The 15,587-nt window shown below is 37.0% G+C and overlaps 1 protein-coding gene across 3 annotated transcripts in view; it reads right to left on the bottom strand.

The window, feature by feature from the left end:
* Positions 1-15,587, bottom strand: part of MDGA2 (MAM domain containing glycosylphosphatidylinositol anchor 2) — a 778,429-nt gene that overhangs the window by 614,506 nt on the left and 148,336 nt on the right. The window lies entirely within an intron of this gene.

Below are 15,587 nucleotides of genomic sequence, written 5' to 3'. Positions count from 1 at the left end.
TTAGCATCCTCAGCAGGTGGAACAAATACTTTCCTTAGCACCTATTTATTTTTTACAAAATTTTAACTTTTAGTTTTGGAAAAATGAAGATAGAAAATTAATGTAGTGTAGGCATTTTAAAAAAAGACATTCGAATTGAATTTTAATTAGAAATTAAATACAATGACATATCCCCTTTAATTAATTATAATAATCTCAGTAACATGAAAGGCATGAAGTTTGCATCAAGTATTTTTTCCACAAGTCATTTTTCTTTCATAAATCTAGCAACTCTAAAAAGTTGTTCATTGAGAACGAGATTTGACTAACCTTGAGATTTTCAATATCAAGTTTCTCAATACACAGATTCAGTTAGAAAACAAGTCACTCATTACCACTCATTGGCTTGGTGAGGGATTTTGGATAATTCATTGAAATCTGCTTCTGCTTCAATTTAAGAGAGGATTTAAAAACTGACTTCATTTTCTATGACTAGGATATGCTCCAATTAAAACAATAGGATATTAGAGTTGAAATTTAAAAATAAAGATATTAGTGTAAAATTACTGGTGCTATTGGAGTATTTTTCCTTTTATAATTACTTTATCTGAACATTCTCTTTATATTGTGATTATCTATCATCTAAGAAGTATCTATTAGCAGATCCAGAATTTCTGATGTATACAAATCTGGGGAAGCTATAAAACATACAGGTCAGAGGCTTCTGAAACTGAAAAGAAGTCACAAATACTGACCAATATGTCTGAACTATTAGTGCAAATCAATAGAAAAATACAATGTAATTCATAGTAATTTGTTTTGTGTATTACTTTTCTGGTAAATATTCTTTTCTCGAAGGATCAGATACAACATTCTATTTTGGGTGCTTACGTAATTATCCAGCAAGCTCTATGGCAGAAGGACCACATATGAAAACAGGACCATAGAGCAGGAAACCTGACAGAGTAATTGTCATCCTCTGACTTTTCAACCAACATCCGGAGGCCGGCATCTCCCGCATGTACTCTCCCGTGCTGTATGTAATTCTCTTAATTTCCATGGGGTATCCTGAGGCTGTTGCCCCATCTAATCAACCCTAATTTTTTATGCTGCTCACTTGTTAACTGAGCTAATATTCCTACAATAAAATGTTGAGCGAAGGGCAAACAAGTTCTTTTCATCATAAAACTGTTACTGGAACAACATAGACACAGGAGACCTTACTTCTGAAGGCACACGAGTGCGATTATGAAGGAATCCTCATCCTTATGATCTGGCGTTAGCAAACACATGCGCTAACAATGCCTTCCCCATCATGGTAGGTACAAGAGAAACGGTGCTTCAGAAAGGGAACATAAGAAAACTTCCCTTCTGGAATTCACCAACAGCGGATCTGTTTAAGACACACTCAAGTCAGGAAAAAATAATGGCATTATTTAAATTATTATTAAATGCACTGGACTAGTTTTCCCACAGTAGCAAAGCATATGAAATAAAGGTGCCCAGTGCTTAGCAAAATAAAAATATTAAGAAACAAACAAGTCAAGATTTGCATTGAAAGACAGAAAAATGTAGTTGTAACAGGAAGGATTTCAGCATAGTTTTCTACATATAAATATCCTGTGTAGCATTATATATTTGAATCTGAAAACTTTAAATAAAAGAAAAAGTTTCTTTATTCAGTGTCATGACATCACCATTCATAGTTTATAAAACCACAGTTTACACGTCACGTAGCAGGGAAGCAGTCATCAGGATTTTAACACTGAACTATTTGACACTTTTTCTTTTCTGCAGAATTTCTTTGCATTGTTTCATGTGCTGATATGTTCATATTTCTCCAGGTAGCTAATCCTAGTCCATTTTTAAAACCAAAGGTGTGTTCATTATTGAGGCATATTTCCTCCTAATCATTCCAGCTGGAGCTGGTCCATAATGTAATGAAACAAAGTTGCATAAAATGTACCTGGCTCTCTTCCCACTTACTGGTTTTTGCTAGATTGAGACATCTTAGGTCCACAGCCAATCCTAGAGTATTGGGGATATCAAGGTAAGCTTTGTCCTTTACCTGTAGATTTTGCATATCTAGTTCATTTGTTGGGAAATTATTTTATATTTCTGGTCCAGTATGCAAATATAGTTTTGCTGCCTTCTATTTATGCAGAATTATAACCATTCAATCAGATTAATGCCCTTCTGCCTATAGCCACAATATACATAAATATTATTTTTTCCTATCCTTCTAGACCAAGAAAGTGTTCTACAAATTGTAAGCAGGTAACTTACCCATTTCAATGTGCATGGTTAGGATCTGAACAGTGTTGTACTACAGCTCCCTACCACTATCAGCCTATATACCTATAGCTTCCAGCAACAGACATGAGCATAGATTGGCTATTCCAAAGATAATGAGAAGAATAAAAGGTAAAACGGGAGCAGAGCCTCCACTTATCTTTTGATGAGTATTTTACTTCCTACGTCAGAGCAGCCAGGCTCCGCGTCCTGAGGAAGGACAGTCCGCAGGCACGGCAATCCCATGTTTGAGAATTAACAAATAGATCTTCTTTTTCAATCAGATCTAATTTAGTCTACTAACTGTGCATTCTCTGGTTTTGTGTCCTGGCATTTACCTTCATCCAGATAACCACAGGGATATATGTGTCTATGTTTAATTTGAAGTGAAGAAAAATGTGAAATTTAGTGGCAGACATTGGAATATATGCCAACACTTAAAACACTTTAAAACAACACTTTAAAAGTGTTTAAAGTCTGCTTTTGTTTTTACTCTGCAAGTCTACTTCCACTGAACAATCATTTGCAGAGGTTCACAAGACAACAAGATAAAATATACATGAAAACGTGTACCGTCGCCACACATGAGTCTGAGGCTCATATCACTTTGAATTTAGGGCAAAAACTATGTTGCAGAAATTTCCTCATTTCCTTCTAGTGACTGAACTCCTTGGTTATGCTAAAAGTTCTTTCAAAACTTAAGTTAATCCTGTGAGTGAAGGACCATTTAAAGGCCTAAACCAGTGACAGAAATTTTTTCTCAATATAGGTTATTTTGGATATTACAATTGTAACCAGAAGTCTTCTCTATTTGTTGAGATAAGAAAGTTAAGACTACAAGAGAAGATGGAAACTGGTAGCTGAGAACATATACTGATTCAGATAACTGAGCTAGAAAGTCTGAAATGAGACTTGATGTAAAACCAAAATTCGACACCTGGTATCAAGGTGGCGCTATCTGAACACTGATTCCCATGAAAGGAACCAGAGCTTCTTGGAGAAATAGCCAATTTCTGGACTAGGGGAGGATATAAATGATGAGCCTGGGACATTTGCTGGCAAGCACAGAAGTCGTCAGAACCAAGCAGAAAGGGCTGCAAATGGTGCAAGATGGGATAATTTTCACATCTAAAGAAATCATGACTACAATTGATCAAAACACAACAAATATTTAAAAATCCATATATTCACAAAAACACTAACAGAAGTTATCAGAACCAACTCATCATAACTCAAGTTAGCTAGAACCATTGAAAGTTGGTAAATAAAAGAGAAATATTAAGCATTTATCATGATTTTCTGGATAATGAGGGAGAGTTCTTTCTTAGAGATTGCAGCTAACAAATACAAAAGGAGCAACAGAATTAGAAAATTGCTGTTTTGCAACCCTAATAAAATAATAGATCTAAGTAGTGGTCATGAGTGAATTTTACTAGACTAAATATTGATGTGGAATTTATAATGCAGAAATAAGGGTTTGTCAACCCCTGAAATCACTGATGAATTTTAGCGTCACTAAAAGTGGCCTTTGTGATATGATGCAATATCAAAAATCGGAACTCGAATACGATCGAGCCTCTGAATATAATTGCCAGTTTATAGGTAACAGGTGATGGCAGAATAAGTTACATGACACCATGAGAAATGACTCAATCAAATCTAAAATGTGGAACATGCTGCAGGACAAATGATTCACTTTCTTGAGAAATCAACAGCACTTAAAAAAAGGACGGATAGGGTCCATTACAGGAAAAAGCCATCACAAATAAGTGTAATGTTTGGACATTGTCTGGCTCTTGATTTGAACAAATCAACTCTACAAAGACATTTTAGAGTTAACCAGGGAACCCTGATTAGGAACTGAGGATTACACACTTTTAAGGATTCTGTTAGTGTAATAATGGTATTAAATGGATTACTGCTTATTATGGTTGAACTGTGTACCCCAAAATGATACGTTGGTGTCCTAATCCCCAATACTTCAGAATGTGACCTTATTTAGAGAGAGTCCTTTCAGAGGTAATCAAGTTAAAATTAGTCCTTAGGGTGGGTCCTAATCCAATATGACGGATGTCATGAAGGGGAAAATTTAGACACAGAAACTGACACACATGGAGAATATATGACGGAAAAAGACACAGAGAAGACGGCCATCTATAAGCCAGGAGAGATCTGACTTCCAGCCTCCTGACTGTGAGACAATGAATTTCTGTTTTCTATGTCACCCAGTCTGTGTTACTTTGTTACACCAGTCCTAGCAAACTAATACACAATATCAATTTCCTTATTGGTTGGAAATACATTATGAAGTGGTTACACATGAAATGGCATGATGTGTGAGATTTCCATTAAAATTATCTAGCAAAAATGCGTATTGAGAGAAGAAATGCAATAAAACTAGAAAACGTTTCCTAATTATTAAAGCTGAGTTATGGGTACATAGGGTTAATTATACCACACTGCTTAATTTGGTGTGATTAAAAAGGTCCATGAGAAATATTTAAGAGAAAATAAGAGCATAACACCAAAGTCTGGGATTAAACATGAAGATACAGATGGAATTGAGGCTGCCTCCCAGATCCACACTGGGACTCATGTGTATGGCAGCAACGCACAAAACCAAAGGATGGGGCCAGAGAGATGCCGTTTGCTCGTTTTATGATGATTATATCCAAATCCAGGTCTCTTACAATGTTGATGAGCTCACTCAAACTTTCTGAAAAAGTTTTTTTTTTTTTTTTTTTTTTGAGGAAGATTAGCCCTGAGCTAACTACTGCCAGTCCTCCTCTTTTTGCTGAGGAAGCCTGGCCCTGAGGTAACATCGTGCCCATCTTCCTCTACTTTCTATGTGAGACAGCTACCACAGCATGGCATGCCAAGCGGTGCCATGTCCCCACCCGGGATCCGAACCGGCAAACCCCGGGTGCCGAGAAGAAGAACGTGCGAACTTAACCACTGCGCCACCAAGCTGGCCCTCTCTGAAAAGGTTTTTAAAAATACTATGCAAAAAACTAAATATTTTATGAATATAGTATAAAATATGAAATATCAAAGAGACTTTTCTATATATACATAATTTTATTAAGAACATTCCTGGGTGCTCCAAGTGGTGGGGGGAACATAAGCCCCTTTTAAAGTATAAAGATTCAAATTCAACCTCCAAAGTAACACTCAGCTACCTGACATTTCTCCAGATTGTGGAATGGGCTACAGTGAGAAGCAGACTGTTACCTCTTTTTTAATATATTAAATATGAAGCTGTTTTAAAATTTACTGATGATCAACATAGTGGATAGGTGGGTTCCATGTCCAAAATTAGTTTCAGGAAAAACCAATGGGTCAGAGAAAAATATGCATTAGATACCATTTTTTATAAAGCTACATTTAAGTAGCTTAGTAAAAACAGTCCTACATAAGGAATATGAGCAGGAAAATTAATTGACCATTACTTTCCCACTACATTAGCCTCCACTATCTCAACCGTCTCCCAGGTTCTCATCCCGTCACTTTGTCCCTCTCTGGCCACCAACACTGATGCATTTTCTCTGGAATGTGGCTGAGCGGCACTGACATTTAATGCACTCTTCACCTCTACTTTTTCATTACTTACCTGTGTCTCTCTTCAAGAACGTGGTTAGCCTGTATCCAGTTTGTGAATACTTAGTTCTCAGGTTTTGCATGCAAACATGGGTTCTCATCTTTTATAGAGCCTAGCACTAGAAAGATATGCAAAAAATGTGTAAGTGTAAGATCTCTTTGATAACTTCTTGTACATGGCAACTTTATGATGCTATTTCACACAGCTGAGTGACACAATATGTAATGATTATTCTATGATAAAACTAATATATCTGAGGTTAAAAATTAAGGAAGGCCAAGGACCAAATTACTCCAAAAAAGTCTAAAGGAACTCTTTCAAGACTTTGCTATTTTAACTGGTCAGTGATTCATTGTTTCACATTTTCATTCTGAAAATTCTTTTTTTAATAGGTAGTCCTTAAATTATTCTTTGGGCATGGAAATCACTTTTGAGTACTGAATTATGAACTGAGAAACTGCTACTGCTCACTGGTTCTGATAACATTCACAGCAGAAAGTGGGGCTGTGTCTATGTATCTCCAACGCCCATCATCTCCATCCTCTATCATATCATATCATATCATACATCACATTATATTATAATACGATAAGATGGAGGGCAGCAGTGGCATCTGTCTTGTTCATGCAGTATCTGCAGACCTAGAATAATACCTGTTGCATTGTTGAATGAATGCATTAAGTAATGTGTAAGTGAGTTATCTAGGTTATGATCCATTTTAGTAAAAAAAAAAAGCGCTAGAAACTTTTTATGCCATTATCTGCAAAGTGCAGACTAATCCTGCCCTTATTTTCAATTAAACTTCAAATTTCAACTTACATTGCAGTCTCTTGTGACATTATTACAAAATTAATGGAGGAATGTAATTTGAATTCAAATCCAGAGTCATTTATATATAGAATAATTCCTAATCTCTGGCAAAGCCCTCACTTCTGTATATTTCCATTATACGTCTTGTTTACTGATTTTTCATTCTGTTGAATCCAAGTTTAGAAAAATAATAATTACTTCATTCATCTATTCATTGAATGAATACTGAGCAGAAATGATATACAAAGCACACTCTTCTCAGTGAAGTGGAAGAAAATTATTAATAAGACAAAGGTTCTGGTAGAAAAAATAGCTTATAAGAGAGACAAGACATGCACATAAATACTAAAATGTAGAAGGCTTTAGTGATGAGAGAGGATAGCAAAAGAACTCCAGGAGTTCAGTAGATGACTATTGGCTGGAAGGATCAGCAAATTCTCTGTGGAGGAAGCAGCATTTCAGCATGAAGTATTTGGGGAAATGGCATTTGGATGTCAGAGAACACATCCAAATAGATAGACCAGGATGAGCAAAGGCACAGAACTGGGTCTGACACATAAGAGATAGAATTAAAAAAATATGGAAAGTAGAATTGATGAAGGACACAGCTAACTGTCCCATCAGAAATCTATTTTCCCCTCGGCCACCCATCTAGAAACTATATTTTCCAGCCTCACTTGCAGCTAGATGTAGCCATGTGACCAAGTCCTTGTCATGGCCCACCAACGCAGGTGCCATGTGCAAAATCCAGTTTTGCTGCTTTAAATGAAATTTTTGCCCTGGATTTTCTTTGTTTCTCTCACTTCCCTTTTCTCATGGGCTGGAAGTTTCTGACATTTGACGAGGATTCAAAATACACGTGAGAATAATGCTCTAGAGTGTGGAGCCATGAGAGATGTACTGAGGTCCCGGGATGATTCTGGGAGCAGAGCCAGCCTAGACGTCTAACATCCAGACTTTATGTTACGGCCTTGGATACCACACTGACTTTAGACTTTTTTTCCTGTTTTTACAGTCTTCAATAGGGGAAGGAAGAAGAAATAAGAAAGTAGTTAGCTTTTTTTGCATACTTGCCACATGCCATCCCTGTGCTTGTCCAAGTTATTTCATTATATTTGACGAGAAGCATTTGTTGGCAGTGGTGCATTTAATGGATTGAAGGAATGATAAGATCAAATCAGTTAATACCATAAATGAAAATACACAGAGGGAACACAGAGGTAAATTCCAGAGAATGCAGAACTGTGGTTAGAACAGGAGAGGATCTAGCTGCCATATCAGCCCAGGAGACAATGGAGACTGAGCTCCCTTCTAATTAGGTAACACAGAATAAGAAAAATGATTTAGAAGAGGGAATTATGAATACAGTTTACGAAAAAAGAATTCAGTGGTGAGTTAAAAATTTAGAAGAGGAACCAGCAAGAGAGCAGGATTGAAACTTCAGTTTAGAAAGCCATTTACACACAAAAAAAGAAAATAAGCTCAGCTGTAAAGAGTGTACAGCCAGGCCAGATATGAAAAGGGAAGCACAGGACTTCATACATCCATGTTTGATCCCAAATAAAGAAGAACTGATAAACCTCTCACTTTAAGTCCCTCCAAGCAGCTAGAACATGGCAGCTGTAGATGATCAGACAGGAGAGGAAGAAAGGTTTTGAACAGTGATTTCAACTTGTCCCTAGTGATGAAGGTAATGCATTATTCTCTTAATGTTTTTCTTCGTACCTAAAGGATTCTTTCCAGAGACTACTCACACGGGTCTTCATTGTCAGAACTGCCTTAATAATTCATACAAAAATTTTGCCACTGCTGAGATGTCAGTAACTGAAGAAAATTAAATTTTGGCTCAACATCTCTAAGTTTATTGTCCAGGCTGCTCTTTACTCCATTCCAACACAGAATCTGAGAACCGAAGCAGTGATTGAAACAGTGATTGTAAGTCTGCTGTGGCCCAGCTCATCCTCAGGCTTGAATCCCCCTACCCCTCTTGACAAGCCTTGCCTCTGTCTAAACATCACCACGTCCTTCCGGACATCACTCAAAGAGAATCCTATTTTTGAAAGGCTCTATTTGTTAAGAAATCTTCCTGATACAGTAGTGCAATCATGTCAATCCTCTATAGATAGCTCCCAATATAAAGACAATTCCTTTTCAAATGACTACAATTCAAATATTCAAAGACAGCTACGTCTCCTATAAGTCTTCTTCCCAGACTAAACATTTCCATCACAAAGCCATCTCTTGTGTAGCTGTTTGCCCTACTTTGACCATAGTTGTCATTCACTATGGATTCAATATGGATCTATTATGATCAAACATTATGCTAATATCAGTTCAAGATTTTGCTATCCTCAAAACTTACCAAAGGCCCTTCCTGTATAACAACAAATAACAATACCACAAGAAAATTTGTTATTTAAAATTATCAGGCCTTTTAAAAAATATGCTGCTATTTGCACATGTGCAGTTAAGTTTTTATCTAAGCAAAAGATTTTATATTCATATTCAGTTTCGCCTTGATTGATTCATTCTATTATTCCAACCTATTCAGAAAATAAGTGCACTCCAATCCTGTACCCAGATTATTCATCACTGCTTTATCTGAAGATTTTATCATTAGGCTAAAAAAAACTCCCTTTAAAAACAATACACAAGAATTTTTAAAATGACCAAATTGAAAATTGAACCCAGTAGAATGCCACTAGACACCTCTCTCTCAAGTGATGCACTTTCATTAACAAGAATTCATATACAGCCATTTAATCCATTTATGAGATTAACTTAATATATTTTGTCATTTAGACATTATTTCTCCATATTAGTGAAAATTATTTCAAAAGCTGTTGTTATATAATTTGTTAAATAGAAATATACCAGTGCTGAAAAAACATCTTCACTTTTTCTAGTCTTGTTAAAACGAAAATACAAAGAAACAAAAGCAAAAAGAACAATAAGAAATTGAGTTATTGTTATATGACATTTTTAGTGCATAGATGCTGCTCCAGCTGATGAATCTCTTCAATAACTATTAATCATCCATTAATAAGCTACAATAATCAATGCCAGAATCTAACATGAAATGAATATCATTATCGTTGGGCTATACTTTTTGTTCTTTAATACAAATATAAACTTTATGCATCTCCAGTGGTTCAGTAATTCCCCTGAAAATATCTGAGAAATGTAAGAATTAACTAGTGCCAGCCAAGTATTTCTTAATTTGCCAACTGCCTCAATTCTCTTTCCTGCCAGTGATTTTTCTGTTTTTTAAGTATGAATGGGAACTAGAAGAAAAAAAGAATGGCATTGGTCTTCTTTTTATTTCCATTAATTGTTGGTACAAAAGCAAAATCTCTAAATATGAGCGAGGCAAGGAAGGTTATTTTGTTGTTGTTTCATTGTTTGTTTGTCTTGGGTGGTTATTTTTATATCCATTTGAGATCTGGTGGATAGCTTAGGAATTACAATTTACACACTATAGGGAGAAAGAAGATAAACACACACATATACAAATAATGGTCTTGGGCAAAAAGGGACATGACCTCCCACAAGACTACACAGAGGAGTTAAGATGGCTGCAGATACAGGTACATTTCTATGAGAAAAGTTGAGCCCCTGAGGGCAAGACAGAAACAATGAGAAAGTAAGAAAGAAGTTGTCATTTGTCCAAGAGGGCTGAGAAACATAGAAATGTCTAGGAGAGAGAGAATTTTCTTCTACATTGAATAACTGGGTAGATCGTCCTACAGAAAAGAAAGAATGCTACAAGAGGCTTTGCTGGGGTGGGATGGGGTTGGGTGTGCATATATTCAGCAACATCCTGGAATATTTATTCTGGAACTAAGGAGAGTGAGTCAGAGACATCAGTTTGGGGTTATAAGCACAGTGGTGACCCGTGAGAGTGGGTCAGTTCAGGGAAAGCAGTGTGAAAGTACAGCAGAGGGAAGTTCAGGGGGCCGCCGCACCTCAAGAGTGGAGGAGGCGACGAAACGGTGAGAGGTACACAGGGAGAAGGACAGACAGGCAGAGTTCTCCCTGTTTAACTGGTTGCTCTAAATAAGAGCAAACTTCACCTTATTCTGGTCTTTAGCCTTTCTGATATTAGCTTGAGTTTTGTGCAAACATATTTATTTTTATTTTCTAAGTCAATGTCTCTAAAAAATCTGAGATAATCCGCACAGGCTCAGACAGTCATGTCTCCTTTAGCCGTTCCTCCTCTTTTTGGCATGAAAGACTGATGTCACCTAAGTGACATAAGGACAAATGGGAGGGCCTCCAATGACTTCCCTTTGCTATTCCAATAAAATGCAAACTCCTTGTGGTTGTCCTTAAGTCCTTACAGGAGCCGGCTGCTGCCTCTCTGACCTCATCACATTTTCCTTTCCACCAAATATGCCCTCCTTCAGTCTCCGGGGTGCTGCAACTGATTCTCACCTGAGGGACTCTGCATGTGGCATGTCCTCAGTCTGGAATGTGAGTGCTTGGTTCCCATAGTTTGGATCTCAGTGCCAATGCTATTTTCCTGGCACAGAATTCCCTAACTCTCTTAGCTAAAGTAGACTACCCTCTACAAGTTGTCATTCTCCATCGACTGCCCAGTCTTAATTTCTTTACGGCAGATACCATTATTTACAGTTTTTGTATTTTTATTGGTTTGTTCTGTGTCTGCCAATCCACCTACATATGTTACTCCATGAAGGCAGGGACTAGGTTTCATTAATTAGCGTATCTTCAGAACCTGGAGCAACACCGAGCAGGAAGAAGGTCCTCAGTAAACAAACCTCAGGAAAAGGCATGAATGAATGAATGAAGACAACTTCTTCTGTGGACCAAAGGAGACCATAATACTGGTGGAAAGGAAATTGAATTTTGAAACACTGTGCCATAAAGTGAGCATCAAATATATTTACAGAAAAAAAAAATAACCATTTTCAATACAGAATTATCTATTAATCAAATAATTAAATATTTTAAAATTTTCTTTTATGCGCAGTTAACGTGCAAGAGTGTGGTTTTTTTGTCCTTCTGTTGATTGTTTCCATTCTAATGAACCTAAACGTGACTTATAGTTTTCTGAGAATAAAAACGTTGCCATCAAGTTATTTTTTAAAATTGTTGGGTGTTGCACACATAGGAGACAGAGAGGAAAGGCAGGAAATAAACAGAGACCACAGACACACAGACACACTTGGAAAGTAGAAACATCAACGAACTGATGAAACGGCTGGTTCAAGAGAGGAAGTCTATCTCCACTGCAGCGAGGATGCAGGGAGAGCATGAAGACAGTGAAAAGAATGATGGCCAAGTCTGTAGCTAAACAAGTTACGGCTACACATCATCGGTCTACTTCTCAAAGAAGCATTTCTTTTTTATGATAAGCACTTGCAGGCATACATGCCTCAAATGGTTCTGGCCATCTTGAATTCACAAGCACAACAACTCACAGATAATAAAACTTTGGCTAGAAAGTGAAGTCCGTGCCAAGGGTCACAGAGCAGGTAGGTGCTACTGTTTCAGGAGACATCACGAGAGCTACTGAAAACTGCCCAGTGAACACCAGGCACATCTTGATTTAATATTTTATTTTCTTTCTAAGTTCAGGTTGGACATATAAAAATATTACAGTGTAAAATATTTTGTTTATATCTGACTTTGACTTCCAACAATGAATCAAAATTAAATAAATGTCAGATGAAAAAAAAAGGTAGACTTGAAAGCATCCTTGTAAATTTTTCTTCTGCTTTTTCTACATTAGAAAAGTCACGAAAAATTTTGGTATATATAGTAATTCACTAGATATAAACATTTAATATGATCTCAATCCAACTCCAGTTCAAAATTCCTCATAAAGATTCAGAGAGATTCCCAAATTAGGGGACTATAAAACCATAAATCAAATTCTCCACTTTACCTACTGAAATGGTATCAACCTTTCATGTGCCAAAGATTCGAATGAGTTATGAAGAGATGCCATGTTCTATCGACATCGTAAATCTATCGCAGTCCATGCCAAGGTCCATACTTAACAGTACTTCAACTGTGAAATGCTAATTTAAATCCACAGTTCAATGATTTTCTTAAGAGACGACAGCATAATGTTGAAATTATTGATGTCAGTCTCTCATACAGCAGATTCCCTGTAGAGTCACTCAAAATCCACAGCTCTCTCTTACTGTGAGGGTTTCAGCCATCTTGGGGTTGGATGAAAGAATGGGAAGAAAATATGATCCAAGCTATGCTCACTTAACAAATCCTCTTTTCTAAATATCAACCACAATTCAGAGCTGAACGTGGAAACTCTGCTATGTTTCTACACAACGCCATGGAAAATTTGACTAAATGGCACCCAAAGACAATTTTAATAATATTGTGTGTTCCCAAAGTTAATTATTATAATTTATTTCATGTACATTTTGATAAGAATTGTGTTATCTTGTCCTGTTGCATCCAGTCATTCAATGTTTACAGCATATGTATTTCTTTCAAACAAATCTAATATACTGCAATAATTTTACAAAAACGGTATTTCTTAGATAGTCATGTTAACCAAAGTCAGGCTTGTGATGAAAGAATGTGAAGCTAATTGAAAATAGGAAATTTTAAAAAATTATGTAAGAGAAGCATTCACTCAAATTCTTCAAATATTTATTGAGAATGTTCTATATGCCCAATACAACAGGGAACAAAGCAGTAACAGTATAGTTTATGTTCTAGTGTGGTTTATAATGAAGAAAATACGTTAAAAAATTACTATAGTAAACTCATGAGATAATTTAATACTTTTGTGCTATGGCTCCTGATATTAAAAAATGCTGGATCATTGAACCCTCTCCTACTTAGAATTTTTGGTGATCCTTTTCCTACCCACACAGAGAGATAGAGTGACAATTTGGAGGTCTAAAATATGAATGGGTAAATGAGCATTTCATCAGTAAGAGAGAGCAGAGTCAACTACAATGTCAATATTTCCTAGCATGTAAGTTCTGATACATATTGTCCCTAAGGCTGATAACCATACATTAAAGTCATAGCCGCAGAATGTTAGAAACTCAAAGAGCTCAAAAGCATATTAAGTTAGCATTCCCTATATCCTGAGTTAGAAATTTATTCATCTCTATCTCCAATGCTGTAAAAATTAATATTCAATGGCTTGTCCAAGTTAAAACAATCAGTAACTCATAAGTCAATTCAACATGCATTTATTATGCACCTTCTCTCTTTTCTTTTAAAGCACTCAGATGCTACTGGGATACACTGAGATAAGGTGTAATATATGAAATACAGTAAATGCTCAACAAATCTGGTTCATTTCTAGGAATAGTCTCCCAGGCTAAAGCACCATGTGGAATGCAGCGACACTGAAGTGGGAGGTGCATCTCAGAGGTCACAACAAAGTAACTAACAGCACGCTTACCCAGGAGTGCCGGCTGTAGCTATGGCACCTTAACCGACTTTACTAAGTCATTTTGTTTTGTTCTTCAGAAAGGCAGAGGCATACCTGTTACCACACTAGCCCCAGGTTAAGAGAAAACATCACCTCACACATTTTTTCCCCTCTAAACAATGCACCTCCTTGTTTAAAGTCTAAAAGAGAAATGGGTAACGCCCCGAAATTCCTGATAAACGTGACCCATACAAGCCGTCCTTCATTTGAGAGCTGCCAGTGGGCTTAGGAAGCAAGAAAAATTAGATCAAAGAGCCCTCCAGACTAAAACCAACTCCTGGAATTCTATCTTTCTCCTGAGTCTTCCAGGATGATTGGTGGAGGAAGAATGTATGAGTCCCTCTAACCTTTCTTTTACAAATGTGAAAACTGGAAACTCAAGAAGTTTCCATGAGATCACAAGCCTCTTCACACCATCCTGGGTCTTGAACAATAGCTTCTAACTCTATCATCAGTATTTTCCCATTAGACTCCCTGCCTCACAGCCAGTACTTAATTTGTACTAGTACATATAAGGTGAATTCTCCCTTATAATTGCATGACCTCCTCTGATAACAGTCTCAACTAAGACACCTTCCTCTCCCTCCCCGATTTCATCTCTCCTCTCCATTTTTTCTCTGTTACTCTCAGATATCCCTTATCATCCAAAACTATTGTTTACAAGGAGTCACAACAATGCTAAAAATTGTCCCCAGGTTCTTTCTTTTTTCCCACACCTGTACTTATTCTGATTTGATGCCAGCAAGAGACCAGAGGCCCCATTCTGTCTCCTGTGATGAAATGCACTGGATAACCTAAGCACAGTGATCAAGAAATATAGATTAACTATACTTTATCTCCTCATGGACGCAAAGTTCCACCTCTGCACCTGTGCTCACTTTGCATTTTCTTATAAAGTTTATTGAATAAACAGAATGTAAATTTAGGAACAGGAAGTAGAAAAAGTGGCTCTGCCAGTTCAAGTTAGAAAGTAATGGTGAAGAGCTTGAGCACAAAACAAATGTGGCTTACAGACGTGCATGGAAGATGAGAGAATTAGGTGAGGGGCGAGGTAGCTGATTATACAGACAGGTGATGCCACAGGAATGCATATTTAGGATGGTGCCCCTGGCATCATCACAGTCATTTTCAGCAGTGCTGCTGGACCCTCCATTTGGTTACCACCATGTGAATAACCTGTGAATACCCTGCACTTATCGAAATGTAAAGTTCACATTTGATGCGCCAAGCCTGTGGCACACAACAACACTTCTGCAGACATAGATGAAGTATCTGCTGTCTTTCTTTGCACAGAGTTCAGTGGGGCATTGTGTCCTGACTCTTGGAATCCCCCCTACACACCAAAAATAGAAAGAATACTCAGTGGTTGGCTGCCAAATATCAACAAGACAGAGACAGGAATCTCGTGTTTGAGGGTTACTTTCAAGTCTTAGACTATTATACTTCAGCAACATGAGGAGATAT

The sequence above is a fragment of the Equus quagga genome, chromosome 2 (assembly GCF_021613505.1).
Source record: "Equus quagga isolate Etosha38 chromosome 2, UCLA_HA_Equagga_1.0, whole genome shotgun sequence".
NCBI classification, from domain to species: Eukaryota; Metazoa; Chordata; class Mammalia; order Perissodactyla; family Equidae; genus Equus; species Equus quagga.
Note: the sequence above shows the minus strand (reverse complement) of the source record. Positions and strands in the feature narration are given on the sequence as shown.